Source organism: Polypterus senegalus, chromosome 3, assembly GCF_016835505.1.
Source record: "Polypterus senegalus isolate Bchr_013 chromosome 3, ASM1683550v1, whole genome shotgun sequence".
NCBI classification, from domain to species: Eukaryota; Metazoa; Chordata; class Cladistia; order Polypteriformes; family Polypteridae; genus Polypterus; species Polypterus senegalus.
Window position 1 is genome coordinate 194337628 of NC_053156.1, and position 26489 is coordinate 194364116.

Here is a 26489-nt window from a genome sequence, read left to right on the forward strand (position 1 = left end):
ATGTGCCCGAGGAAGCAGATATGAGGTTGAATGAAGGTACATTTCTTAGTGTTCAGCATGAGGTGTGCTTGATGAAATTGTTGGAAGGTGGTGTCCAAGTCCTAGAGATGTTGTTTAATAGAAGGGGAGTAAACAATGATGTCATCAATATACACAAAGCAGATCTTGCCTATCAACCCCCTCAGTACTTGTTCCATGAGCCGCTGGAAGGTGGCCCCAGCATTTAAGCCCAAAAGGCATGACTTTGAATTGGAACAAGCCTTCGGGGGTGATGACTGGCATCTTCTTCTTACTCCCCTCATCCATCGGCACCTGCCAGTAGTCAATGCAGAGGTCCAGTGTGCTGAAAACTGCAGCTCCATGCATTGACTCCAGAATCTCATGAGCCAGGCGCATGGGATATGCGTCCAGGCTCGTCTTTCCATTAACCCCCCTGTAGTCCACACAGAAACGATAGGTGTCATCAGTTTTCTTCACGAGGACTACAGGGGACGCCCAGGAGGAGGAAGATGGTTGGATTATTCCCTTGGTGAGCATTCGATCAAGATGTTCTTTAATTATTCCATTCTTTAGTGGAGAAACATAGTAGACTAGGTGCCTTACTGGAATTTCGTCTGAGGTGTGGATCACGTGGGTAACCCCATGGGCAACTCTTAAGTTTTCAGTCCACACCTTGGCCCATTTCTTCAGCACCGGCCTCACCTCTTCGGGCTGTTCCTCTATAGGGGCTGCCGCCAAGGTTCTTGCGTCGCTCCTCACTGCCGTGTAGAAACCAATAAATTTTGAGCCCAGATCTTCTTTTGATTTATAAATAAATTCGCATACCCCTTCCCCCGGCACAATATATCCCCTGGGACTGTGATGGATGGTCATCATCATGGTGGTCAAAGAATCCAGCCCAAGGAGTAACGGGACAGACAGGTGCCGGTCATCCAGGTTTCCTTCTCCCAGGTGGTGGAGAGTACACTGTACCTCAAGGGGACTGCCCAGGGCCCTGTGTTCACTCCCATCTACCAATATGAATCTGACAGACGGGACAGATGTTAATTTGTCTGACGGTCGGTTAATCCTCTTCCAAATACTAAAACGTATTAAGGTGTGATGGCTCCCTGTATCCACCACCGCATCCTCCTGCCACCCCTGCAGCTTCACTGGGACGATCAGGAGGGACATACTTGCTTGCATGATGGCGAGATCAGCTTCCGACCAGAAAGGTTTGGCTCGCTGGGGTTTTAGGGGCTGGGTTTCTCGTGTACTAGCTTGTACTTTGTTCCAGTACATTTTTGAGTTTCCCCAGTCCATGTCCACTTGCAAGCCCAATTTCACCAGGTCTTCCACCAACCCCACAACCCCCCGAGACCCCCAGCTAAACCTGGGTTACAGGCATTAAAGACGTGGCGGACAACCTCTTCTTCAGACATAGCCGGCTGCCACTTCAAACACAAAGCCCGATAGTCATAGACGAAGTCCTGGATGGATTGCAAAGGCAGTTGCACCATGGATCACAGCTTGTCCTCCAGTTCAGATTCGTAGTCTTACGGAAGAAAAGCCATGAGGAAAGATCAACGAAAGAATCCCCAGTCTTGAATATTCTTCTTTGCTGTCAGCCAAGTACCAGCCCCAAGAGGGAGGCCCCTATCACCCCCATAAGCTCTTCTGGGGTTAAAGGGTTAACAGCCAGATACGCCTCCCCTTCTTTCACAAAGATGAGGATATCATCAATGTTATATTAAGCCCCAACTTGGGAAAGGAGAGGCGCACCGCAGGGACAGATTGATGTATTCAAACCCCAAGGGACCCATACGGTGTAGAATGACAGGGTGACTGACACAAATTCTAGAGACTCCTTTGGACCTCCCCTAAAGAGATTCTTGCCAGCGTTGATCTCGCCTCTGGAGGCACAACACCAGTTTCCCCTCCAGGAGTTTAATTTGATCATTGATATATTCTTTCATTTCCTCCTGGGAGCTGCTGATCTGAGCCCACAAGGCATCTTCGCACCCGAGTGCACCTTCAGTAACCTCGCAGACTTTCTCATCCAGCCAGGTGAGTTGTTGTGACAGATCTTTCCACGGAGACGAGACATCCTCTAGACATTCCTCCTCAGGTCCATGGTGATCTTCGAGGTACAGTGACTGCAATGAATCCACCACCTCCTGCACCGCTGAACACGCTCTGACCGTGATGTGCTGCATGCAGGCTACTCCTTCCTCACACTGTAGCGAAGCAATGGTGTCGTCCTGCTTGACACGTACTACAGACATGGTGGTAAATGGGAAAATATTTGTAAAAACAGACAGCGATAGTTTTTGTAAAGATTCCACAGAGAGGGCACCACTTATGTGGCAGACCCCTTACCCAGCCGGCAGCTACATCTCCAAGAGCTGTGGCCTGGATAAATTACTGAGGCTGAATTTTGTATATCAAGCCGTACCTCTAACCAATAAACTTCTCCCCACAATCGACAGTGTAAACATAAGCACAAAAGAAAAGCAGATATGTAAAAATAAGTGAATATATTAAAACAGAACACAACAAAACACTATTGCACATACACCATGTAGAATATACAGTTTGTGTATATCCTTCCATCAGCGCATTACCGTGACAACACTATATATATATATACTCAATGACAAACCCTCCCTTGCCCCAGTAACATATAACGAACACAAAACACAGATATCAATAAATGAACACAGAAAATGGCAATGATATTTAACTTGAGTCCGAGTGTACAACTCTCCTGAATTCGGATGACTGGTCAACTGATAAGAGATGCGTTTGTATTTTCCGGAATAAATGGAGCAACCTCACCGTGAATCCTCGGCTTGTGGTGAATGATGTAATCCAACCCCGGGGTCTCTGGTGATGAGGGAATTGAAGTCAGTCCGGCGGAATGAAAACAAACTGGTTGCAATGACGCAATGTGGTAAACAGCAGGTAAGTTGATGCGTCGTGGTGAAATGTAAACCTCGTCTCTCTCCTGTTCTCTCCCGATTGTTTATATAGTACTGCCAGATGTGATTGATTGATCATTAACAGGTGTTTTCCAGTTTGGGGCTGCGGTCTCTTTCCATCATCCGTCCCCCTTGTATTTACGGGGACAAAATTTACTGACGCACACAAACAGCAAACGGGACGATGGAAACAAAATGTACTCAGTAAAAATATAGAACAACACTAGTACTATGTAGCCCCGCGCCAACTTAATGTTGTCAAAAACGACATCCAACATGTTCTAAAATAAATACGCTTACCAGGTGTAAGTATGACAACAAACAATGGAACAGAAAGCTGTGATAAAAAGTAAACTTGAATTTTCAAAGGAAAGAAACATACAGTAGTTTCTGAAATTAATCCATTCTTGAAATTTCACTATTTGAAGTTTCTTTCTTAACTATTAAATTCAGTTCTGAGCTCAAGTGATTAGTCTCTTGTGGGGTTTCCCTAAAATGTAAGTGAAATCAATAAGTGGCAGTTCAGTTACTTGGTGTGAGATGGCCATACTGTTTACAGTACATGTCAGAGAAAGATTCACAAACTCCAAGAGATACTTGTGAAGAGGAACAGAGTTGAGCAGAAATAGAAAAATGCACTGAGTAATTAAAGTTTCTCCAAGCACATTCTAGTTTCTTGTTAAGAAATCAAAAGAATGTTGGATCATTCACTTTTGCTAAGTAGTGCTAAGTAGCTTAGTGGCTAAAAAGAAGTAACACTTGAGCAAAGAACAGATTCAATTAAGCCAGTTCAAAAAATGAAATAAAGAAAAAATATGTGTTATTCTATTTTTTTTTGCTTATACAAAAATGGAGTTTATTTCTCTGAGTCTTCTGCCTGCTGAAAACAAAACACAATGCCACAACTTTAAAACCCCACTTCTTCAATAAGACATGATGGTAGCTACATAACGTTATGTGCTGTTGTCTTCAAGGATAAGAAACAAAGCACTTATCATGATACCATTAACCACAAAACCAAAAATATTTTTGAGGAGAAACTGGACACAGACAATACATTTTCGAGAAATCACTTGTGAAAGTAATAGCGCTAAGTATAAAAATAAAAATAAAAAAATAAAATACTGAATGGTAAATGGCTTGGAGTTGCCTAGACAAAGTTCATAATTAAATCATATGAAAATAAAATCTATCTATCTATCTATCTATCTATCTATCTATCTATCTATCTATCTATCTATCTATCTATCTATCTATCTAGTTTCCTATTCATTTTATCAGAGATTCAGCTTATCTGCACATATGATTGTTTTAATTTTCTAAACTAGTGGGACTTTGGTAAATGTCTATTTAAAACTTAAATATCAAACTCATAAAGGGCATTATGAGTTAAATTGTTGTACTTGTAAGTAATTAAAACCCTTGCATCTTCGATGAAAAAAGGTAAAAACTGGTCATACTTACAGCTAGCAATCTTTGAAATCAATAAATTGCACTTTCTGGCAGAAGAAACCTGCACTGCAACATCACCTATGAAGAAAAACAACAATTAGATTAGAAATCTGGATAAATTAAATAATAAGAAGAACAACTAATAAAATACATTTTTGTTGTGTCCTGTTTAGTATAACATTTAAAAAGAAAATTATATTATCTTTGTGTCTATTCAGTAATGAAGCTGACACAAAAGATGCAAGGAGGTCCCTGTTTCTTGCATTCTCATGGATTTAAAATACTCATTTAACTGGAAGATGCAATGTTTATAGAGCAGCCTAAACGAACATGTGAATCATGCACACACACACACACACGCACACACACACATACAGAACAGTTCAAAATAATAATTTAATCTACAGGGCATTTCAAATGAACATACTCTATATGCAGTACATTACAATTTTAATACAGTACCAATAGAAATGCAATCCCATCTTTTATAGACTGTTAATTATATATCTTTCGCTTATAGGTTTAAAAAAATTATCTTCTTTCTTCTTGTATGTACCATACTTGAAGGCTGCCTGTTATTAAACTCATTGTGGATATTCTCAAAATTACAGGAAGTCTAGGTATACTAGCTGTACTACTCACCTTAGCATTAATGTTTGCAGTACACCATACAATGCACATGTCTCTGTGTTAATGTGCAGTGTTAATGTTTGTGATGCATCATCTATTGGAATGACAAATGCAATGCATTTTATTCCTATAATTGTTTGTGATGTGCACTCTTTTGGAATGCTAGATACATAACAAACGGAAGGACACACAGGCAGAAACACAAACACTTATCCATTTATTAAGGTGGATTATATACACAGACTGCGTGTGTACTGCCTACACAGGATAGCAGCAATTTAAAATTAAAAGGAAATCGTTAAAAGTCACAAGGACAAAATAACAAAGGTCATAAACAATAAGATCCATCCATCCATTTTCCAACCCGCTGAATCCGAATAGGGTCACGGGGGTCTGCCGGAGCCAATCCCAGCCAACACAGGGCACAAGGCAGGAAACAATCCTGGGCAGGGTGCCAACCCACCGCAGGACACACACAAACACACCCACACTAGGGCCAATTTAGAATCGCCAATCCACCTAACCTGCATGTCTTTGGATTGTGGGAGGAAACCGGAGTGCCCGGAGGAAACCCACGCAGACACGGGGAGAACATGCAAACTCCACGCAGGGAGGACCCGGGAAGCGAACCCGGGTCTCCTAACTGCGAGGCAGCAGCGCTACCACTGCGCCACCGTGCCGCCAAACAATAAGATGTGAAATACATTTAAAAAAACTCAGGATATCAATCAAAAATCAAAGTCGAGATACAGCGCAGGATACAGAGCAGGATTATGCCTAAAGAGGACTTGTATACGGAGTCAAATCAAGCACATGTTAAACAAAGTCAAAAAATGGAAGAAGAAATTGTAACCGGAAAAAACTAAGAAGACGACTAGTCAGTAAGGTTTTTTTTTTTTTTTAAGAGAAAATCTGAAATCTCAGAACTGCACATGATGATCTTTATACAGTTACACTAATGATGTTATGTGTCTCCCAATTGTCTTTCCTGGTAAGTGCACACCAACCATCGGCAAAAATGATGGAGCCCCTAATAAAACAATATGGCACTGTAGGAGAATATAATTAATTTTCAATATGGTTGAAAACACATTAAAATAATACATGCTGTATAACCAATAGATTCCTTGGTCTCACAAAACATAGGAATTCTTGTTAGAAAAAATTCACAGTCAGAAAAAAGTCGCCATCCAAATCATGACAATGTGGTCATGTTGCCCTTCTTAATGTGTATGGAGATACTAATACTTTTCATGTTTTCATTATGGAATCAAAATATTCTGAAAAAATAATGGCAGAAGTCAATTAAGAGTTACACCAAATTAAGTCATGGGCGGCATGGTGGCGCTGCTGCCTTGCAGTAAGGAGACCTGGGTTCGCTTCCCGGGTCCTCCCTGCGTGGAGTTTGCATGTTCTCCCCGTGTCTGTGTGGGTTTCCTCCAGGTGCTCCGGTTTCCTCCCACAGTCCAAAGACATGCATGTTAGTTGCATTGGTGATACTAAATTTTTGGGAGTAACATCTACTTCATTTTCTGTGCTGTTTTTTTAAATGTCTTTTTTACTCCCTCCTGTATATTTTAATCTGATTTAAAACCATTATTTGGATAATACATTTAATAAAAATAGATTCTAAACCATTGTGTCAAAATAATTCTCTCATTTGTAAGGTTTACACTCTGCTTTCCTTAACCACATCCAGTTAGCCATTCAATTATTACTTTTATGAGCATAAGTAATCATTGTATCCTATGTTCATTGTCCCTTTTAATAGATGTAATTGTCTACAGTTTGGGAGATAAAGACGCTGTAATCAAGTGAAGAGTAGACTCCAAAACTGCCAAATTCTGAATGCATGTATATCACTTGGCAACAATGCATGTTGTTATTTCCCATTGAAAATGTTCTTAGGCCGAACCGCTACCTATTTTTTGTCCTTTTTTAATGTTGATGTTGCATCCTTTTAAATGAAATAATGTATTGCAAAGACTCAGGGCCTGCCCTGGAAACATTGTTTTGCAGATTGTGAGCTCTCAGGCTTATCATTACACATAGTTATTGTCCATTGTTTGCTGTAGTAACTTGACTAACCTTGGTTTACCTACATAATAACAGTGTAACAAATAAAAACCTGCTAAAAGTTGTTTTACTATAGCTTACAAGACTACTGCATTTAATAACAGTCAAATAAAAATTCCTTGCCTGTCTTCCAGAATCTAACTTTCAATAGAGAAGGTTTAAGTTTGCAGTGCATACTCAGCATGAAGCATTAGCTCTCTGAAGAAAGTAAACAGATCGGCTGCTTGTTATTTTATAGGATTGTAACTACTTCATAATCAAACTAATAAGATGCTAGAAAATAAAGCAAGTACTGCTGTAATGATACATTATAGGCTGACCAAAGTTAGAATGTGAATTTAAATATACATTTCTTAGAAACATCTGGTGTGTGTATATTGTCCATTAAATTACTGTTATACAGTGCATTGTCATTTATGATACATAACACATATCTCACAAGTTATATATTTGCAAACTTGGAAACGATGAGGATTTTATTATTATTATTATTATTTGTGTATTGTTCAAACCTTTCAGCTGCAGTATGTTGTAATGTTAAAATACTTTTTTATGTACAGTAAGGTATGCACTAGGACTGTCAGATTAGCCAAAAACTAAAGTAATATCTGTATGTGCCTGTAATGCACATAAGAAACCTAGTCACTTGTGACTGTTCATACACGCTAATATTTTTTTGCCAGCTAGGACTCTTTTTGCTCCTGGAGGTCAGAAGAAGAAGTGTGACTACTTATCTCTCTTTTATATAAATTGAGGCACCATTATCTTGTACATGTTTCGACAAATAAAACAATACACTGTACTAAATATTGCATTATAATGGTCTTTAAGTATTTTCTCCATCTTATAATTATTCATTTAGCAGATTAGCCTTATTCACAGCAACTTAGACATATGTTGTAAAAATAACAAACAACATATCAAATGTTTAAACCAAAGCATAAGAAATATCCATTATAGATCAGGGGACACAGCTTAATTCTTCATAGAGCATGATGTCAGTTTAATGCTATGGGCAGGAGCAGTGGGTCTAAGGCAGGGGTAATCACTCCAGTCCTGGTTTTTTGCTTTAACAAGATTTTTAATTAGAACACAATTATTTACTGCTAAAGTAATATGTTTTGGGCTTAGTTTTAGTTAACTCTTTTCTTATAATTCAGAACCCTAAATTGCCTATTTTAGTTTAAAACAATGTTTTGATTGTTGCCCATCAGTTAATAAAGAGGTACAAATAAAAAAGAAACCACCAGCTCTATAGCTAATGTGCTTCCATTAAACCTATATGTATTGTAGGAGAGAACTGTGCATCCTAGCCAAGACATAACTCGGACAGAAGGCCAGAATGATGACACAAGTAAATTGGCTAGCGAGATGGAAGAATAACTTTGTCCCTGGCCGGAACGATATAATAAATGGACCAGAGTAAGAGAGTCATGAGTTGTTCAGGAGGTGTTCCATCCCTCATATGCCAGGTGGCAGTGGTAACCTGAGTTGTAACCCAGTCAAGACACCTGCAGGAATGCTAGGGAGTTGGAGTCCAGATCCTGTCGGGGTCCTTGGGTATTGTAAGAGGGTGCTATCAGGGAAGGACCTCCCTACTTTTTCCCAAAAGTGCTTCCCGGAAGACACTGCGTGGCAATGGAAGCATTTCCTGGTCCAATATGAAAGGAGTCTCTCTTCAGTTGACTCAGAGATGGGAGGTAGCAGGCGACACTCAACTGGAGGAGAGAAGGAGACAGGAGAATGCATTGGTTTTGTGATTGTTTTGGCCGTGATCATTGTATTATTTGAGCTGTGTAGATTAAAAATCCATTTTATTGTTGCATTGGGTCTTGTGTATCTGTGGTTTAGGGGCTCAGTGGTGCCCCCTACTGTTCACAGTATTCATCATGAAGTATTTATGTAAATACAATACATTAAAATCAATGAGAGAGAAGAAAAGGACCAAGAGGTACACATCTGTTCCAAACCACAAAACATACGGATAAAGTTCTCAGAAAATAAGCAATCTACAATGTGATAAAGATTTGTCTTGGAAGAATGAAAGCACTAACAAATCATAAAATTAAATACCAAATTTCATTATCTGCTAAGCCAGGAATCTATTTATGAAGCTGGAGTGAAAACCTGTACCCACTGCAAACCTCCAGGACAGGAGCTGTGTATCTCTAGTCTGGGGATTACATACTGGAATAAACTAAGCTGAGTTTCTCTCTTTTTTCCCTTTTATACTTACAAATTCATATATTTTTAATAATATTTTAAGGTTAGTATCTAACTCAAGCTGTACATGGAACCATGTGATAGTTGAGGAAGCTAATTGTACATGTGTGATTGATATATTTTATTCAGTCCCAGCAAACATTTTTTTATTAATTTTTGAGGTTTATGCTGTGCACTGTGATTAAGTAATTTAAATTTAGATGAAAATGGGAATCGATTCAGCTCAAGAATATTGTACCTTATATGCTATTGATCAATTGTTCTTTTCTGTATTGGTATGGCCTCAACAGGAACATCTGCTCGATTGATTATTTATGCTTGGCAATAAAGAGCAGCAGAAGTCCTTGACACAGCGACAAGCTTCTGTTGAAAGACCAAAGGGTCAGGGTTTCTGTTATTATTCTTCCTTTTCTAGTTATACAAATAGTTAATGTTCTAATTAAATAAAAAAATGTTCTTAGTATATTGTACATATTTCAGAAAAGATTTTGAAAGTTTCAAAATATCTTTTGAAATACTGTACTTTTTAATGTGAAACGCATTTAATACACGCATAGTATATGTTTGCTCATTAGTGCTTTTTATTTTGTTCATGCAATGCCATATTAATTCTTTAGTATTCATTAATTAGTTTTCTTAGTATAAATTACCACAAGTAAAAAAATATAAATTCTACATTTTTGTTACTTTGATTGTTTCAGGTTAAAATGATAGGCACTGGAATCATTCATGCATTGAAATGATGCAATAGTGTAGAAAGATTAGCAGTAGTTTTTCACAGTTGAGTTACCTGTAATTAAACTTGTAAGTGTTTAAACTTGTGCAAATGTGATTTATTGTGCAAAGCATAAAATTAATTAGTATGGAAGACAGTAAAGACAGAAACGAATGTCAATATTAATGTAAAAGAATTTAATGATTTATTGTTTTACTATTTTTATACTGAATATGTTTATGTTTATATATATTATTTCAAACCTGATAAAGTCTCTGTGGAAAGAGACACAAGTCAGGATTTCTGTTATGATTCTTCCTTTTCTAGACCAGGAAGGGTGTGACACATTGCTAACACTGAAAGGACTCTTTTAAATTGGAATTACTGAGCCATTAAAATAATAAAAGAGAAGTCAGAAATATTAATGCTATTTTACATTATCACTAATCATAAAGCAATGTAATGTAGTGAATGCTTAATATTTCTAGCAGAAAGCAAATGTAAGTGAAGGATCTCAGGTTTGGGAGTGAACTGGGACAGATTCAGGAGCAGGTTGATAGGATTTCAGAAAAGCATTTAAAAATCTGTTCTCAGTAGCAGATCAGTGGGGTTGAGGAAAGCTGTCTTAAAATGCATTGTGAAGAGGCATATTTAAAAATAGAAGATTATCCATTCTACTGATAACAATACCAGTTAACAATTCAAAATTATGAAAAGAGTGATTGTGAGGTGCAAAATTGAATAACTTGTTGGGAGTGACTGGAGACAGAATTATTGTAAGGTAAAGCAAACAACAGTTATTTGACATTTAAATGTCAGTATTCAGCTTTGAATAAGATCTGTTTGTAACATATTTGAAATATATTTGAAAAGTCCAGAACTTACACTGAATATAAATGAGTGGGTATATGGGTGTGTGTGTGCATTCACGTGTGTGTGTGTGTGTGAGTGCACATGTTTGTGCCCTGGTATTGATTGTTGCTCCATCCAGTTTACATTTGGCACCTGAGATTAAGTAGGTTCTGTAAATGGCCAAATGAATATGTATTTAGTAACATGGTTTTTAGTAAATTCTTTTCTTTACTTAGACGGTTAGCTCTCTAATTGTGCTATTGGTACAATAGTAAAAACTAATTATTTTCAATGTTGTATAATGGAGGATTATATAAGCATGTTACCTGGAAACTTGTTTAAATTAATAAAGCAAAAATACTAATTTCTAAATGTCTAAAATATTTAATGTTTTACATCTGTTTTATTTGCTATGTATTTGCTATGTTTATTGCTAAATGCCTTGAGCATGGGAAAGGTGCTGAATAAATAAAATGTATTATTATTTTTTGTGTAATTATAATAAAGATAAAAATAAAAGCAACATCTAACTTGATGTATTGTGCTTGTGCCAATTTTCTGCTAACAATCTAATTTCTAAATATACTGTTTTCAGGAAGTCATTTATAAAGATGACTCTGACAAATTAAATTTGCTGGTACAGTAGGAGTTTTAACTTTTCTAATGTAAGCTTCTATAAAATAAAAAATGAACTAAAAGTAAAACTCCAATAGTTCTGGGATACTAAATGTAGTTCACACTGCTACATAGTTAAAATATTGTTTAATATTAATTATACTTTTGCTTAATATTAATCATTTTATATCAAGCAACTTGTAATCTTGAGAGCTGAAATGCAGTATTAAATTAAACATGCATTTCATACCCTCTATGACCCTGCTCAAAGCTGCTACAACTTTCTAATTTTAATTGTACAACTATGTGCACTTTTAAGTGCTTACTTCCACAATTACTCAATGTATTTTTCTTTGCATTAGGAAAGCCTGCACATACGAGATGGCCAGGTGGCACAGTAGTTAGTGCTGTTGTCTAGTAGCTGCAAATTCCTGGGTTTGAATCACAGCCTTTCCAATGCTTGTTCAGCATCTACTTGTGTCCATGGACTTTCTTTTGGGTAATTCAAATTTCCTCCTAAATGCCGATGGTGTGCAAGTTATCATAACTGTCAACTCTAAATGTCCTCGACATGTAAAGTGTTAGACCTGTGTGTGACCGTGCCTTATGAAGGTCAAACAGTCTTCCAGGTCTCATTCCCATCTTGCCTTATTGATCTCAGGATAATCACCTAATGCCCGCTACTATTAACACGCTACAAACTGGATCATCACAAAATTCATAAGGCACTTTACATTTTCCACTTAAGATCTGCTTCCTACACTAGCAATATTTGCAGTTTTACATCACATTTCATGAAAGTAAACTAACCCTTTTGTCACAATCGCAAGAACACTTGGTGCAGAATCCAAAAGATACAGTATGAGCATTTTTCTGTTTTAAATGCGCTTTAGTTTAATTTTCATTTCAAATTCAAGTCTATTCTATGGACCATAACAAACCAGAAGTTGTTTAGCTAAAATTGCTTTTGATGCTTAATTACTTTCAAAAACAGCATCACATTTTTTCATCATGCAGAACCTCCTGATTTAATTAAAATGCAACATCAGGCATAGCTGTGTTTTGTATGGGAAAATGCAAAACACATAACATTTAATGTTCACAGAGCTGTCCTTTATTTATTTATTTTAAGAATCACACATTTAATTTTATAATTGATTTATTATGCCTAATTATTAAAAGTTGTACAACTAATAAATTCAAAACAAAGAAATATTAAAAACCGGGAGGAGTGCACTTCTCTTCTGGTTAGCAATTTTAATATTATTTTTTTTTTAAGTTATTGCTATGCACAAGATCGTCCAAATATGTCTTAAACTAAGCTTTATTATAAACAATAAAACAAAATATGTGAACATCCTGCATTGCACATTGCTTTAATCCAGTGTTTATTTGCATTTTAATAGGGAAAAAAAAGAAGTAAAACTATGATTAAAATTTTACCAGTCCTAAACATATGCTCATGTCCAGGAAGTGTATCCACTGGGGACATACTCAAAATGGACGTGTTATAGGGTTCTAGGAGAAAGTCTGTAATTTTCCCCCAGGCAAGCTAACTCACAGCAAATGTGCTTACCTGTCTAACCAGAGAGCTGACAAGAGGCCGCAAAATCTAAAGACAAATATGAAGAAGCGCATCTTGGTTTCTGAGGAACACAAGACCAAAGAGAACCAAAAGGAGGCCATTATGTATTTGTCCAGATATTTTAAGGCAGCATATGGTACCGAAATGGAATGAATATGATCATGTTCACTATTAAACTGCTAGACTGGGAATATGCTAGAGAAACCAAGATATTTATGAGTGAAACAGGGCTTGGAAATGAAGCCACATATCCTGCTGTCAAAGAGGCTAACCACCTTCAACATGATTTTGAGATTTTGTTCAGAAGTGATCCTTTAGAATGGGTTTATGAAACCAGAAGGAAAGTAAAGGTGAAAGCTAACCAGCAGGGAAAAAAGGGAAAATATGAGAGTAGAATAAAAGTTAAAATTGTGAGTTGATTGGTATTGGAAGATGAGTAGATATCTTTAGCCTGAGAGAAGATGGCAGCTACAGTATTCTTTCTGGTATCACAGTTTCCTTTGACACCTTGCATTTTTCAACAGGTTGCTGTTCTTTTGCCTGTTTTCATCATTACGGAGATCTATTTTAATATATTTTGGACTCTGGATTATTTCAGGTGTGAAGAGAATGAAGCTGAGACTGATTAGATGGCACTCTGATTGTTGGGTATAATGGATAACAATCTCTTTATACATTGCAGCATTGAGGATTACATTAATTCTGACGAGGTCACCAACTCCACGGGCAGAAATGCAACCATTAAACTTGCAAGGAGCCTCCATCGTTCTCATCCAATAAGCCTCTTCAGCTGGTCTATAGACAAACCACCTCCTGTATGAGCCAAAAAATTTCAAAGTTTCCCTCATCAGTCCAGCGCATGTGAGGTGAATGACTCAGTAATAAAGTTACTTGACTGTAAGCTTGATTTCATAAGCATGCTTTGTGGGATAAACTCCCAGGTGACTATTCCAGAAAGGAGGATTAGCTAATGTTAGTCAGGATCCATGGAAATCAGGCTGATTCCGTGCCTAAAAATGGAATTTTGCCAAGCCCGTGTTTCTTGGGCAGATAAAGTCAGAATTGCATTTTCAGTGAGGCTATTGACATGAATATTTCCCAAACTCTCTTTTATTGAACAAATTCAGACTTTGTCTGTTTCCCACAGGTTCAGAGGTCAATTTAAATGACTGCAGCATTTCTGTGGAATCAGTACTGAGAAAAGGCTCGTTAGCGGAACTAGTTGCCTAATTTCATCCCTTTTGCAGAGTTCTTCATCTCATAAAGAAACATTTCTAAAGACTTTCCTCTTTGGCAAATACAAATACCTACTGTCCAACTGTACAGTATATGCTGATTAATGCAGTATCATTTCGGGGGCTCTATAATTGAATAATGGCAATGATCTTACTTCTGTATTCCACTGTATGTAATTTGCTTTTACTATTGTCTGACTATTTCTCCTTTTTTCTTTTTTTTTTGTTTGTTTGTTTGTTTTTTTTTTGCTCATTTAGTTACCTTGGTTGTTGTGTGATACTTGTAGCTATGCTCAACAGATGCTCACGCCATTACACTTTACTCTTTGCAAATAGCTTTGGATAAAAGCATCTGCTGATTGAGCAAAGATATTATAACATTTCCCAACTGTATGATGGACAGAACACATATTTGTATGAAACCTTCTTCTATTGTTCTTCTTTTACAGACCATAAACTGAATCAGGATGAGACTGTCAACATCAACATAATACTTTCTTTATTATGTGTTTCTTTTACTTCATTCACTTTAAAATTATTAATCTACCAACTCTTTATAAAAATGACTACGACAAAATACCCTAAACACACAGTAACTAAGCTGGTTACTCATGGAGAATTATTTATACTTTGGTGCTTTACCAGTCACACCACTTGATTGGACATTATTTTCAAATATCATTAAAATGATGTGAACAGAAAATCTTTTGAAAGCATCAGTGTGCAGGTACAGATGAAACCCCAAGTACATATGTCATTTACTCAGTTCAAATATGCATATATTCTCTTCTTTGTTCTTAAGAAAACATGCAACACTACGCACATAACTTCAAATACTGAAGCCAAATATCAGAATTTTAAACATGATTTGTGGGTGTTTGCAAATCACCTCTGTGTTACAAGTTAGACAGAGTAAATTAATATGCATACTTTGGGTGCTGTTCCAACAATTCTGTCACAAACAATTCATTTTAGGGAATCTTAAAATGCAGTTTGGGATATTTCTAAATGTTAATTTGGCTTGCCAAAGTGTAATGAATTTTTTGTAAAAGAAAGTGGATACGCAGCATGTAATGCCCATCGTTGGCCCTGCAAGTGAGCTCAAATGTTAGCATAATGCAATATGCATGTTATGTACCAGACCTAACTTTCTAAGGATAATTTATTAATTAACATTCAGCATAAATTAAGGACATCTCTGAATCATTCACTTCACAAAAAGCTGAAATATGGGTTCTCCAGTTTTCATTCCACATCTTCAAACACATGTACTGTGGGTTAGGTTAACTAGGGTCTCTAAATTACCTAAGCATGAGTGTGGGTGTGAGTGAATATATGTATATAAATAGGCCCCAACTCCTGCCTGATGTCCTATTCTCTGAATCTGATACTCAGATGGATTGAGTGGGATTGAAGACTGTTATATTATAAAAATAAAACAAAATAAATAAGAGAAGAAAAAACAACTTTGTGTATATCACATTGCAGTTTTTGCAGTTTTCCCATCTCCAACTGATGCTGTTTAGACTACTAATTTTAAATCTTTCATGTCAATTAAGTTTTAACATCAGAGAGTCAAACCATGCAAATATACTGTGAGCCAGACTTTCTTAAAATTATCAGCATAAACACACCTACTGTGGGAGGCCAACATTATGGGCACTGCATATTATATACTGTCAAAAGGAACAGAACAGCCAGTTAGCATCAGACAGAGCATTTGACCCTGTCTTTCCACAAGAACTCTGGAAAGCTCATTACCTGTTTGTGCTAGCAACTGTAAAACCTGGAGTTTTGTCTTCTTGCCCTCAAATATAAATTTGACTTATTTTAACATTTTACTGCTTTTTATTTATTGTACCTTAAATGTATTTTCTTCATTTTTTTTGTTTATAGAATATTTATTTTAAATCCTCTTAAATTTGGTTAGCACTTGAAATGGGGACCCACTTCTTAGATTAATTCTTAACTTAATAACTTGAAAAAAGGATTAGATAACAGTTCCAGAACTTTGGATAACTTCACTGTGCCTGTATGGTTTTTGTCCAATTATTCTAGATTTCCTCTCAGTTCTCTAAAAATGCAGGCTAAGTTGGATTAGCAGGTCTAAACTGGCCTTGTGTAAGTGTGTGTATGAGTGTAAACTGTCTATAGTCAGCACATTCCAAAGTTGCTTCAAATGTAGAGGGTTATACTGCATTTATGTTTGGAGCACAGGAAGGTTAACTGACTTGCTCAGGGTCACACAATGAAACAAAGGCAATAATTCCATTGAAAATTCATTATGCCACACTTTATTTCTAGTTTCAAACTTTTAAATTATAAAGAAAGGTTATATTCATATTTGGAGGGACACCAAAATGTCCAATGCACAGCTTTCCTTTGTATAACATTATGAAATGTGGTTGAACCTCAGTTGAGGTTTCCCAAAAGAATGTTCTTTGCATGGCACTCCTTTCAAGATGTGCTCTAAGCACCTACTGTAACTTGTTTAGTTCATTTGGCTATGCCCTAAGGTGGCTTTGCATCACAAACAAACCAAGGTTTTACTATTTGTCTGCTATTGCCAAGCTCATATCTGACTTCCGATGACCCTTAATAAATACCGTAAGCTTACTATAAACAGGTGAAGATTACCCACCAATACTTAACTTTAAAATACCTTTAATTAGTGTCTGAAAAAGTATAAACACTGTATCTTTTTTCAATCACGATTTAAGACCACCCTCTCAAGAATAAAAATAAAGTGAATCTTTCCATTACTGAATGTTTTTTTTCCACTGTGGTTGTGAAGGATTAAACTGTCATCCTAAACAGTGCACAATCTAGAGAGCAACCTTTAAGATACTCCTGCAAGATTATTATTTTTTTCTCTGATGTAGATGAGAATGTCAAAGTAATGGATAGTGTGCAGCAATGTTACAGCAGTCAAATGTCCAAAATAACTGCTGGAGCGAAAGCTATCACCATCTCTAATGCCAGGTACTAATTCAGTGCTGATCTAGGTCATATATAAGTGAGGCTTAAGAAGAGTAGTCAATTCACGCTAGTTTATTTTCTCTGAATTGTGAAATAGCTTCTTATCCACCACATATCTGCATTTTTGGAGAATGCCATAATGGTAGGAATCTACACATTCACCTTTTGGCAACTTGAACCTTGTGAGTTGTGGAATGGACTTTTCTTCAAAGTGCTGCCTTGTTGAAAATTATGTAGCTGATTATTTAGCAGAGAAGGTTCTATAGGAAGTCATAATTAAGGTACTGTAACTATGGATTAGTTATGTATAATACTGTATAAAATGTTCATGTTAGGGTAGGGCGGCATGGTGGCACAGTGGTAGCACTGTTGCCTCGTAGTTAGGAGACCCAGGTCCACTTCCTGGGTCCTCCCTGCGTGGAGTTTGCATGTTCTCCTCGTGTCTGCGTGGGTTTCCTCCGGGCGCTCCGGCTTCCTCCCACAGTCCAAAGACATGCAGGTTAGGTGGATTGGCGATTCTAAATTGGCCCTAGTGTGTGCTTGGTGTGTTTGTGTGTGTCCTGCGGTGGGTTGGCATCCTGCCTGAGATTGGTTCCTGCCCTGTGTTGGCTGGGATTGGCTCCAGCAGACCCCCATGACCCTGTGTTCGGATTCAGTGGGTTGGAAAATGGATGGGTGTTAGGGTAGTGTTTATTAAAAGGTAGCTCATTGGCATAATGTAAAAATAAGAATATGGCAGTTACTTAGGAGGTGAAGTGATCCACATTGCAAATATAAGTATTTGCTTTTTAAATCGTAAGTACAGTGTATCTTGAAAGAGCTGATTAAGAATATTGTCATGAACTCTTACCATTTAAACTATTTTAGTATCAGAACATCTTAAAAACATTTTAACTTTTTGTGACCCAAGTGTAATTGATTCAATGTTTATTGTTGATTTTAAGTTTTGTGTAAACTTGTTTAAATTATTTATTTCCTTATGTGAATGCACCTTTTATTGTTTTAAACATTTAAATAGACTTGGACTGTAGGATGTTTTATCCTTATCTTTTGTAACATTAAAAAAATAATCAGAATGTTAAATTAATACTGCAAATTAAACATTACGCACAGGTCCCATATAAAAAAAAAACATTGCACCAGAGAATCTGATGGACTGGGTTGTTTAACTCACTCAGCTTTAATCTCCTTTGTATTAACCCTGAGTGTGACTTGAGCTTGGAATTCTGTGCAATTACGGTTAACCATGAGTTACAATTGCGGTAAGGTTTAACAATCTGCTTTACATTTTTCAGCCCAAATAACAATCTGGACTTTATTCTGCTGCCATCAAGTGGATGAAATATCTTTATGCTGCAACAAATCATGAATATTTTTATGTATGTTGCCATGCTAAGACAACTCATGAATATTTGGGGTGCAGCGTGCAACAGAAAAATATCAAATGAAAAGTTATAAAGGCAGTTTTGGAATGAGCTGAAACTGAACCATTGCTTGAACAGAATATGAATTGATCATCAGACGTTGATGTGAAAAGTGAAACTGATGTAGGATACAACAGTATATGACCAAACCTCCTTGACATGGTAATTTTGATTGTGGCAAGCTTAAGCCTGCTGTGACAATAGCTACATCACAAAAAGGCAAAATAATATTAATCAAGTGCAAGGACAAGCAAGATGTTAAACCCCTAAGCACTGTTTACACTTCAGCAACTGTCAATGTTCGTGTCAGGAGAAATGGGAAAGCCACTAAGCCTTGCACTGTTGTAGCATGTAATAACATAAGAGGTTTGTCATTTGTTCAGATCAGACACTGAAACTCTGCCCTCTCGTGTGCAAGTAAATAAACAAAATTTTAAGGAAAGTAAACAAAAAAACAAACTTTTGTGGTTCTGGGGTGCATTTCCCACAAACAATCAATCTTAGCGAATAACAAATGAGATAATAAACAACATGGTTAAAGAATGAGTGAGTTTTCTGAGTGTTTCCTGAAGCCCTTCATTATTCAACATTTAACAAATGATTTTAAAGTACTTTTTTTTTGGCTCCTCCACACTGTCAATGTCATAAAAGCAGACTGTCGATAACAGGAACATTGATCCCACATATGTTAGGTGTCAAATATAAATTATATTGTTACGTAAAATGTGTACAAATGTAAAAAGAAAAAAGTGAATAGAGCCATCAATTAATGCACAAAAAAAGCACAGAAAGAAATTCAAATTTTGACTAATAGGTGAAATTTATTTACGAGGATGGTGATGAGGATGGATAGGATTAGAAATGAGTACATTAGAGGGACAGCTCAAGTTGGACGGTTTGGAGACAAAGTCAGAGAGGCGAGATTGCATTGGTTTGGACATGTGCAGAGGAGAGATGCTGGGTATATTGGGAGAAGGATGTTAAGGATAGAGATGACAGGGAAGAGGAAGGCCTAACAGAAGGTTTATGGATGTGGTGAGAGAGGACATGCAGATGATGGGTGTAACAGAACAAGATGCAGAGGACAGAATGATATGGAAAAAGTTGATCCGCTGTGACAACCCTTAAAAGGAGCAGCCGAAAGAAGAAGAAGACTTAAGGTAACCTCTGTCTTTCAGAGACAGAATTGCAGGCAAAGGTCCAAATAAAGAAGAATGTGAAAAATAACAAGTGGGTCGATACACTTGTTAATTTATGAACAAGACTAAGTACTATTTTAGCTACAAAGGGTTTTAGGAAACACTTGCTAATTAATGAACAATATTACGTATGAGATAATGAAGTACTTAGCATTACAAAGTTTTTAAGAAATTTACCCTTGATTGCAACATTGGGCTGTGTGTTTGTGACTTTTCAAAGCATATTACACAATGGATGCTTACCAAATCTTCATCAGTACAGCAGGGGATGGTAGACATACCTTTCCTACTGTATTTATGTTGCCATTATGTTTTTGGGTGTAAACATAACTCTTTGGAGACTACAAGTGGGTTTAAAATGGAGCTATATACTTAAAAAGCGAGATATTATGTAATTTACTATAATTGCTGCTTGAAGATGGTGTGAGATATACTCTTTTGTGCACATTGCTGCCAGGCAACTCCTGCCCTCTGCAGTGTAAAAGCTGAATAATGATGGTCTGAAAATGAATGGAAATTCATTGCTCTGAAAATTAGGTGAAACAACAAACAAATGGTTTGTATAAGTAAATAGTTTATAAGTATTTAATTGAAAATAAGAAAGAGCTGTTGTTTATGTGAATATGTGTTTTTTCCAGCAGGCAAATGAGTATTAAGGGCATTACATTTTAATGCAACCATGTGAGCCAGGAGTCAGGTGTTGTGGCCTTGTGACCTAAATCAGGGATTTGTTCTGTATGTATTTGGCAGTTATTTGGCTTCAGGTCTGATTGCATGCAATTGAATGCAAATCTAAATAAATGTACTGCATAGCACACTGCTTTGATTATTTTTCTCCTTTTCAATCATTTGTATTCTTAAAGGATCCAGTTTGCAATCTTAAAAAGATGAATGTCCTTTCTGTTTTGCTTTCTTCAATTTGTTAGACTACTGTAATGTGGCAGCCTGTAACCTTAAGTGTGCAGCTGATCTTCAGCCTCTGTGTCATTGAAAAGCTTAATCTCATCTGTAAACATTTTAAGTACATAAGTTGACTACTGCTTATAGCAGACAGACTTGCCTGCTCATTTTCCTCCACAGAATAGGAAAGAAGGATGCAGCATTCTTTAGAAAGGAAATTTGCCATAATTACTCTGTATTTCTTATAAATATTGTCATTGGGTACAGCAATGGCAACACTGGGATGACTCCATAAAACCAAGAAGAAAAACAAAAGTGAAATGCTTTTGAGGCTGAATAGAGAATAGGTACTGCAGTTTCTGCTTTAGCATCACTGCTTACGTTTCCTAACATATAATATATTCCTCCAAAGTTTTCCCTTCTGAATTTATCTAAGTAACAGTCCTAAATGTATACTTTGACTCCACACTTAGTTCTTTAGGGAGATAACCTTTAAAAACCTTTTCAATTAGCCATCAGTTGACTCATAAAAAGGTTTTAGTAAAACGTCTGAGGTCACCATGTGGTGTTGGCTGCTGACAGCTGTTACTAAAGTCCTGATAACACAGCCCTCCAGTTAAAACATAGGCACCTTTAATAGGCCACCTATAGTGGCCTGTGCCAAAAAGGTCTCCAGCATTTCTTCATCGTGGGCACACCTATTACCATTTTAAAAGTAAAATGAATAAGGATATTTTGATAATACCATCACTCCCTAATCATAACCTCATTTAACTGAAATAGTTGGCTAGTAGGCCTGTCCAGTCAAAGGCATTATTTATTCTGAATTTGCATTTGAGCATGGCTGATGGTATTAAAGATCTTTCCAGACCCTTACACTCATCACACTGTGCACTCTAGGGAGACAGAGAAGTGGCTTCACACAGTGACTGGTGAGAACATGCTTTATGTTTATTGTTGAGTGCTGACACTTATTTGTAATTTGGTATACAGTATATCTATACTAATAAAAGGCAAAGCCCTCACTGACTCACTGACTCACTCACTGACTCATCACTAATTCTCCAACTTCCCGTGTAGGTAGAAGGCTGATATTTGGCAGGCTCATCCCTTACAGCTTACTTACAAAAGTTAAGCAGGTTTCATTTCGAAATTCTACGCGTAATGGTCATAACGGTCAACAACGTTATGATGGAAATGACTATTATCAACCTACAGAGGGCTGAATTCAAAGACACTCCGAACATCAAAGTGAAAAAATGATGCGACACGCTAGTCCATTTTGCCGAAATTTAATTGCAGCAACTCAGAATCATACTCAGTAGTTTGTATAATGTGCTTGTATTCATGCGTGACAACATTGGGGCATGCTCCTAATGAGATGACAGATAGTGTCCTGGGGATCTCCTCCCAGATCTGGATCAGGGCATCACTGAGCATCCTGGACAGTCTGAGGTACAACCTAGTGGTGTCAGATGGACCGAAACATAATGTCCCAGAGGTGTTCTATGGGATTTGGGTCAGGTGAGCGTGGGGGCCAGTCAATGGTATAAGTTTCTTCATGCCTGCATACTCACGTCACAAGAGGTTGGGCATTGTCATGCACCAGGAGGAACCCAGGACATACTGCACCAGCATAGGGTCTGACAATGGGTCCAAGGATTTCATCCCGATACCTAATGGCAGTAAAGTTGCCGTTTTCTAGCCTGTACAGGTCTGTGCGTCCCTCCATGGATATACCTCCCCAGACCATCACTGACCCACCAACAAACTGGGCATGCCGAACAATGTTACAGTCAGCATAACATTCTCCACGGTTTCTCCAGACCCTTTCACGTCTGTCACATGTATGTGCTCATTATGATCCTGCTCTCATCTGTGAAAAGCACAGGGCACCAGTGGTGGACCTGCGAATTCTGGTATTCTATGGCAAATCCAATCGAGCTCCTTCAGACCACCCTCACGAAGTCTGTTTCTGATTGTTTGGTCAGAGATATTCACACCAGTGGCCTGCTGGAGGTCATTTTATAGGGCTCTGGTAGTGCTCATCCTTTTCCTCCTTGCCCAAAGGAGCAGATACTGGTCCTGCTGATGGATTAAGGACCTTCTATGGCCCTGTCCAGCTCTCCTAGAGTAACTGCCTGTCTCCTGGAATCTTCTCCATGCCCTTGAGACTGTGCTGGGAGACACAGCAAAACTTCTGGCAATGGTACATATTGATGTGCCATCCTGGAGAAGTTAGAATACCTGTGTAGCCTCTGTATGGTCCAGGTATCACCTCATGCTACCAATAGTGACACTGACCATAGCCAAATGAAAAACTAGTGAAAAAACAGTCAGAAAAGATGAGGAGGGAAAAATGTCAGTGGCCTCCCACTGTTAAAGCATTTCTGTTTTGGGGGTTGTCTCATTGTAGCCCCTCTAGTGCACCTGTTGTTAATTTCATTAACACCAAAGCAACTGAAACTGATTAACAACCCCCTCTGCTACTTGACCAGATCAATACCACAGAAGTCTTATTTACTCTCATTAAAAAGTTTTTGTTTACTTTTTTGAGCAGTTTATATACACTGCTCAAAAAAATTAAAGGAACACTTTAAAGAAACACATTAGATACATCAGATATCAATATGAAGTTGGATATCTATACAAATAACGACAGGGCAATGTCTTAGGAACAAAAGGATGCCAAGTCTTTTAATGGAAATAAACGTTTTCTGCCTACAGAGGGCTCCATTGTGTAGACACCCTAAAATCAGAGTGAAATGAAGATGTGGCAGGCTAGTCCATTTTTTCAAAAACTTAATTTCTGCTGCTCAAAATGCTTTTCAGTATCTTGTGTGGCCCCCACGAGCTTGTATGCATGCTTGACAACGTCGGGGCATGCTCCTAATGAGACGACGGATGGTGTCTTGTGGCATTTCCTCCCAGATCTGTATGAGGGCATCCCTGAGCTGTTGTACAGTCTGAGGAGCAACCTGGCGGCGCCTAATGGACTGAAACATAATGTCCCACAGATGTTCTATTGGGTTTAAGTCAGAGGATCGAGAAGGCCATTCAATTGTTTCAATTCCTTCATCCTCCAGGTACTGCCTGCATACTCTTGCCACATGAGGTCGGGCATTGTCATGCATTAGGAGGAAACCAGGACCTACTGCACCAGCGTAGGGTCTGACAATGGATCCAAGGATTTCATCCTGATACCTAATGGCAGTCAAGATGTCGTTGTCTAGCCTGTAGAGGCCTGTGAGTCGCTCCATGGATATGCCTCCAAGATCATCACTGACCCACCACCAAACCAGTCATGCTAAACGATGTTACAGGCAGCATAATATTCTCCACGGCTTCTCCTGACCCTTTCACGTCTTTCACATATACTCAGGATGAACCTGCACTCATCTGTGAAAAGCACAGTATGCCAGTGGTGGATCTGCCAATTCTGGTATTCTATGGCAAATGCCAACTGAGCTCCCCGGTGCTGTGCAGTGAGCACAGAGCGCAGTAGACATTTGGGCCCTCAGGCAACCCTCATGAAGTCTGTTTCTGATTGTTTGGTCAGAGACATTCACACCAGTGGCCTGCTGGAGGTCATTTTGTAGATACTGGTCCTGCTGATATATATAATTTCCATGTTTTAGTTGACCAAGTTCTGACAATATGTTTCACTAATAAATTCAATGAGACAAAAGTCTCAGAGTATGAGCTCTAAAGTATTTGTGACAAAAAGCAAATAAATAAAACTGTTGTGGAAATGTCTCAAAACCTTAAAAAAGCTCATAATGGCTCACATAACACTAAAGGTCAACTCTTACTGCAAAAGTATGTAGACAGGAGAAGAGATGACCCATGCAGATCAAAGTAATGCTCTCACAGAACACTAAAGTGTAGGAAATCCAGCAGATGCCAGATGACACTATATTTAGATAGATAGTGAAGAAGAAGCTGCAAAACCTCCAGTGTGGGGTCTGGTTGGAAGACCTGGCACATTAAAACTAAGTTTTGGAGATTAAAATGAGGAGTACCTAGAATGATTAAGCTTGCTAAAAGTGACCCTAAAATGGGATTAAAAATTACCTCACAGCAAAGCTAAAACTGAGTTTGATTTTAGAAAAATGTTTGGTGTGAAGCCTGAAATGGTGGAAGGAAAAGAAGACAGGGTTTTGGATAGAAAGAAAGAGAGAGAAAAATGAAAAGAGATAGGAAGTAGCCGTTGTGCACGTTTGGCATGATCTAGTTTCAAATTTTTATTTTCACTTCTTTTCAATCTCCTTTTTCCTTTGAAGTGTTGTGTTATCCATTGAGTTCATTTCAGCTGTTAATTTGTTTTTGGTATTCTTTTGTTTTAAGAGTTCTAAATACATTGGCATCTTTCAGTATAACCATTTTGTGTCTTATCAATGCTGCTGCTTTATGCAGTATTGTTATAGCAGTTATAATGGCTTTGCTATGGGTGATGTCCGAGGTTACAAATGTAATTGGGGGTAAGGCGTAGACACTTCAGCTCCATATACTTCCTGGTAGCTATGACAACCTTTTTCTAGTTGGTATGTGCTTTCTTGTTGTTTTTTCTGGTTTAAAGTATTCTTGCTTTGTTCTGTAACTTTGATTGTTGTTTTTGACCCCTGGGTTTGATGAATGATAGGACAGATATTTGGTTTGAGAATCTAGGATCCACCTTGGCCTTATCTGAGTTTAGTTATTGAATGCAGTATTCTTGTACTTTGAAAAAATGTGGGGTGGCATGGTGGCGCAGTGGCAGCACTGAAGCCTCACAGTAAGGAGACCTGGGTTCACTTCCCGGGTCCTCCCTGTGTGGAGTTTGCATGTTCTCCCCATGTCTGTGTGGGTTTCTTTTGGGTGCTCCGATTTCCTCCTACAGTCCAAAGACATGCAGGTTAGGTACATTGGTGATCCTAAATTGTCCCTAGTGTGTGCATGGTGTGTGTGTGTGTACCATGGTGGGCTGGTGCCCTGTCCAGGATTTGTTCCTGTGTTGGCTGGAAATGGAGTTGGGATATAGCGGTTTTGATGGATGGATGGAATAATGTGGCTTTATCACAAGGTAACACAATATCATTTCAAACACAGTTTTTCACATCATTTAGCATAACTGTTACATAAATATGTGACTTAAAAATTTTCAAAGTGTCATCACACAAATAAATTCAAAACTTTTAATCCTTCTCAGCCACATAAAAGGAAATTAAAAATTTCACAATAAGCAGTATTTAACGTAGCCATCTAATATTTTGCTCATAAAAGAATTTATTTCATTAGCATCTTAAAAATATTTAGTTTACAACCAAAAAGATTTTGCGAGGGGTCTCTGCCATTTTTCGTTCTTCAGCTTGTGGTTTGATTCTTCGAGCCTGGACTTTCTTTCTTTCTTTCTTTCTTTCTTTCTTTCTTTCTTTCTTTCTTTCTTTCTTTCTGTTTTGCTCTTTGAGAATTCTCTGTTCTGACATTAACCTGTTTACAAGGCCTACCAGATAGAGATAATTTAAAATGTATGGGTCATTCCTTCTGTTATGAGAACAAGAAGCTTCAGCACAGAAAATGCAGCACACACTGGTCTATCTTCTGTTAGCCTCAGGCTCAAACACATAACCATATAAATTAAAAATACTATCATATCCTTAAAGGA

At 37.7% G+C, this 26489-nt stretch overlaps 1 protein-coding gene across 4 annotated transcripts in view; it reads right to left on the reverse strand.

Annotated features, from left to right (window-relative positions):
- Positions 1 to 26489, reverse strand: part of LOC120525764 (leucine-rich repeat and fibronectin type-III domain-containing protein 2-like) — a 904115-nt gene that overhangs the window by 608775 nt on the left and 268851 nt on the right. For all 4 annotated transcript variants that reach the window (XM_039748348.1, XM_039748349.1, XM_039748350.1 and 1 more), the window contains exon 3: positions 4425 to 4490. The gene's annotated coding sequence lies outside the window, so the exon portion shown is untranslated. The remainder of the gene's footprint in view (positions 1 to 4424; positions 4491 to 26489) is intronic.